The sequence below is a fragment of the Arachis hypogaea genome, chromosome 15, assembly GCF_003086295.3.
Source record: "Arachis hypogaea cultivar Tifrunner chromosome 15, arahy.Tifrunner.gnm2.J5K5, whole genome shotgun sequence".
Lineage (NCBI taxonomy): Eukaryota > Viridiplantae > Streptophyta > Magnoliopsida > Fabales > Fabaceae > Arachis > Arachis hypogaea.
Window position 1 is genome coordinate 104767003 of NC_092050.1, and position 4744 is coordinate 104771746.

The window sequence follows — 4744 nt, forward strand, 5'->3', positions numbered from 1 at the left end:
TCACGTTTGAGAGCTCCAAGTCTTTGGCGCCATTGTTGATGATCACAATTTCGTGCACCAAGTTTTTGGCGCCGTTGCCGGGGATTGTTCGAGTTTGGACAACAGACGGTTCATCTTGTTGCTTAGATTAGGTATCCTTTCTTCAGAATTTTTAAGAATGAATTCTAGAGTTTCAAGGTGATGTTCCCACCATCACAAAAGCTGATTGATTCTCATCAATTTAGCTATTGAATGTAATGTCCTGCTGAAGCTTGGCCAAACATGTCTAATCTTTTTAAACTGAAGCTTTAGACTAACATTGCATGATTCCTAAAATTCTTATTAAAATTTTTGATTCTCTTTATTTTCTTTTCCATATAAGTTTCGAAAATCACAAAAAAATTTATAAAACCATAAAAATCAAAAATATTTTATGTTTCTTGTTTGAGTCTAGTATCAATTTTTAAGTTTGGTGTCAATTGCATGTTTCTGTTCTTCTTGCATTTTTCGAATTCATGCATGTTCTTCATTAATCTTCAAGTTGTTCTTGATGATTTTAGTGCTCTGATCTTTAAATTCTCTTGTTTTGTGTGTTTTGTTGTTTCTCATATGCATTCTCAATTTGTTAGTGTCTCTTATATGAAAATTTTTAAGTTTGGTGTCCTGCATGCATTGTTTGATTTGAGTTTCCTAAGATTAGTTGCATTTTTATTTATTCCCATCATTAAAAATTCAAAAATATTTTTAAAATTGTGTCTTTTCAAGTCAATAATACAGAGAATTGAAGATTCAGAACATTCAGCAGAGGAATCGAACAGAAAAAGCTGGGCGTTCAAAACGCCCGGTGAAGAAGGAAAACTGGCGTTTAAACGCCAGCCAGGGTACCTGGCTGGGCGTTTAACGCCCAAAAAGGTAGAGATTTGGGCGTTAAATGCCAGAATAGGCACCATTCTGGGCGTTTAACGCCAGGATGACACTAGAGGGAAGATTTTGTTTTTAATTCACATTTTTTTTTCAAGTTTTCATAATTTTTCAAAATCAAATCTTTTTCAAATCATATCTTTTCAATCATATCTCTTTCAAAATCAATTTCTTTCCATTTTATATTTATTTATACTATTTTCAAAAATCCTTGCTTCAATTCAAGATTTACTTCAAAAATTTTCAAGTTGTTACTTGCCTATTAAGAAAGGATCAAATTTTAAATTTTAGAATCATATCTTTTAATTTCTTGTTAGTCAAGTAATCAACTTTAATTTTAAAAAACTTTCTTTTTCTAAATTGATTTTCAATCATATCTTCTCAATCATATCTTCTCAATCACATCTTTTTCAAAATTAATTTTTTTCAATCATATCTTTTTCTAATTTCAAAATCTTTTTCAAAAAAATCACTTTATTTCATTCCCAATCTTAGTTTTCAAAAACCAATTACCAAATTTTCAAAATCTCTTACTTTAATTTCGAAAATTTCTTCCCCTCTTCTCACATCCTTCTATTTAAGGGACTAACACCCCTCCTCAAGGTGCAATTCGAACTCTATCCCTCTTGATAAGTTCGAATTCTCTCATCTCTATCCCCTCCTTCTATTCTTCTTTTCCTCTGACACTTCAAGGAATCTCTATACTGTGACATAGAGGATTCCATACTTTCTTGTTCTCTTCTTTTTCATATGAGCAGGAACAAAGATAAAGGCATACTTGTTCAAACTGATCCTGAACCTGATAGGACCTTGAAGAGAAAGCTAAGAGAAGCTAAAGAACAACTTTCTTTAGAGGGCCTAACAGAACTCTTCAAAGAAGAAGAAACCATGGCAGCCGAAAACAACAACAATGCCAACAATGCAAGGAAGGTGCTTGGTGACTTTACTGCACCTACTCCTGATTTCTATGGGAGAAGCATCTCTATCCCTGCCATTGGAGCAAACAACTTTGAGCTTAAGCCTCAATTAATTTCTCTAATGCAACAGAATTGCAAGTTTTATGGACTTCGATTAGAAGATTCTCATCAGTTCTTAGCTGAATTCTTGCAAATCTGTGATACTGTTAAGACCAATGGGGTTGATCGTGAGGTCTACAGACTTATGCTCTTCCCTTTTGCTGTAAGAGACAAAGCTAGGACATGGTTGGACTCACAACCTATGGAAAGCCTGAACTCTTGGGAAAAGCTAGTCAATGCCTTCTTGGCAAAGTTCTTTCCACCTCAAAAATTGAGTAAGCTTAGAGTGGAAGTCCAAACCTTTAGACAGAAGGATGGTGAGTCCCTCTATGAAGCTTGGGAAAGATACAAGCAATTGATCAGAAGGTGCCCTTCTGACATGCTTTCAGAATGGAGCATCATAGGAATCTTCTATGATGGTCTGTCTGAACTATCCAAGATGTCATTGGATAACTCTGCTGGAGGATCTCTTCACCTGAAGAAGACGCCTGTAGAAGCTCAAAAACTCATTGAAATGGTTGCAAATAACCAATTCATGTACACTTCTAAAAGGAATCCTGTAAATAATGGGACAGCTCAGAAGAAAGGAGTTCTTGAGATTGATACTCTGAATGCCATATTGGCTCAAAATAAAATATTGACCCAACAAGTCAATATGATTTCTCAGAGTCTGTCTGGAATGCAAGTAGCAACAGGCAGTACTAAGGAAGCTTCCTCTAAAGAAGAAGCTTATGATCCTGAGAACCCAGCAATGGAAGAGGTGAATTACATGGGATAACCCTATGGAAACACCTATAATCCTTCATGGAGAAATCATCCAAATCTCTCATGGAAGGATCAACAGAGACCTCAACAAGGTTTCAACAACAACAATGGTAGAAGAAACAAGTTTAGCAATAGCAAGCCTTTTCCATCATCTTCTCAGCAACAGACAGAGAATGCTAAGGAAAGCCACTCTGACTTAGCAACCATTGTCTCTGATCTAATCAAAACCACTCAAAGTTTCATGACTGAAACAAGATCCTCCATTAGAAATTTGGAGCACAAGTGGGTCAGCTGAGTAAGAAAATTACTGAACTCCCCTCTAGCACTCTCCTAAGCAATACAGAAGAGAATCCAAAAAGAGAGTGCAAGGCCATAACCACATCTCACATGGCCGAACATGGAGAGGAGGAAGAGGCAGTGATTCCCACTGAGGAAGACCTCAATGGACACCCACTGACCTCCATGGAGTTCCCTAAAGAGGAACCATGGGAATATGAGGCTCACGCTGAGACCATAGAGATTCCATTAAATTTACTTTTGCCATTCATGAGCTCTGATGAGTATTCTTCCTCTGAAGAGGATGAAGATGTTACTGAAGAGCAAGTTGCTAAGTACCTTAGAGCAATCATGAAGCTAAATGCCAAGTTGTTTGGTAATGAGACTTGGAAGGATGAACCTCCATTGCTCATCAAAGAACTGGATGACTTGATTAGGCAGAGATTACCTCAAAAGAGACAGGACCCTAGAAAGTTCTCAATCCCTTGTACCATAGGCACCATGACCTTTGAGAAGGCTCTGTGTGACCTATGGTCAAGCATAAACCTCATGCCTCTCTCTATGATGGAGAAGCTAGGAATCATTGAGGTACAAGCTGCAAGAATCTCACTAGAGATGGCAGACAATTTAAAGAAACAGGCTTATGGACTTATAGAGGATGTCTTGGTGAAGGATGAAGACCATTACATCCCTGCTGATTTCATAGTCCTAGAGACTGGGAAGTGTATGGATGAATCCATCATCCTTGGCAGACCCTTCCTAGCCACAGCAAAAGCTATTATTGATGTTGACAGAGGAGAATTGATCATTCAAGTGAATGGAGACTCCCTTGTGTTTAAAGCTCAAGGATATCCCTCTGTCACCATGGAGAGGAAGCACGAAGAACTTCTCTCAATACAGAGTCAAACAGAGCCCCCACAGTCAAACTCTAAGTTTGGTGTTGGGAGGCCACAACCAAACTTTAAGTTTGGTGTTGAACCCCCACATTCAAACTCTAAGTTTGGTGTTGGGAGGTTCCAACATTACTCTGAACATCTGTGAGGCTCCATGAGAGCCACTGTCAAGCTATTGACATTAAAGAAGCGCTTGTTGGGAGGCAACCCAATTTTTACTTATCTATGTTAAATTTCTATTTTCCTTTGTTATTTTATGTTTTTTGTAGGTTGATGATCATGTGAAGTCACAAAAATAATTGAAAAAGCAAAAACAAAAGGAAAAATAGAATGAAAAATAGAACACCCTGGAGGAAACAGTTACTGGCGTTTAAACGCCAGTAAAGGTAGCAGAATGGGCGTTAAACGCCCAGTCTGGCACCATTCTGGGTGTTTAACACCAGAAAAGGGCACCAGACTGGCGTTTAACGCCAGGAATGGGCAAGAAGCTGGCGTTAAACGCCAGAAATGGGCAGCAGCCTGGCGTTTAACGCCAGGATTGGCAGAAAGGGGCATTTTGCACGCCACATGGTGCAGGGATGAGAAATCCTTGACACCTCAGGATCTGTGGACCCCACAGGATCCCCACCTACCCCACCACTCTCTCTCTTCTTCACCCATTCAATAAATCAGAATCTTAATGGTTCAAGAGTTCTATGCCAATGCATGGATCACCAAGAACCATGATCAAAGTGTGAACTCGGACCCTAAGAATTGGCTTACAATGGTTCGAGGGAATTACTTAGATTTTAGTCCAGAAAATGTAAAGTTGGCATTCAACTTGCCTATGATGCAAGGAGATGCACACCCCTACACTAGAAGGGTCAACTTTGATCAAAGGTTGGACCAAGTCCT

At 38.6% G+C, this 4744-nt stretch overlaps 1 non-coding gene across 1 annotated transcript; it reads right to left on the reverse strand.

The window, feature by feature from the left end:
- Positions 1-2193: 2193 nt before the first annotated feature.
- Positions 2194-2301, reverse strand: LOC112752166 (small nucleolar RNA R71). Its single transcript, XR_003176613.1, has one exon. It is a non-coding gene; the product is annotated as a small nucleolar RNA R71 (small nucleolar RNA).
- Positions 2302-4744: the final 2443 nt, after the last annotated feature.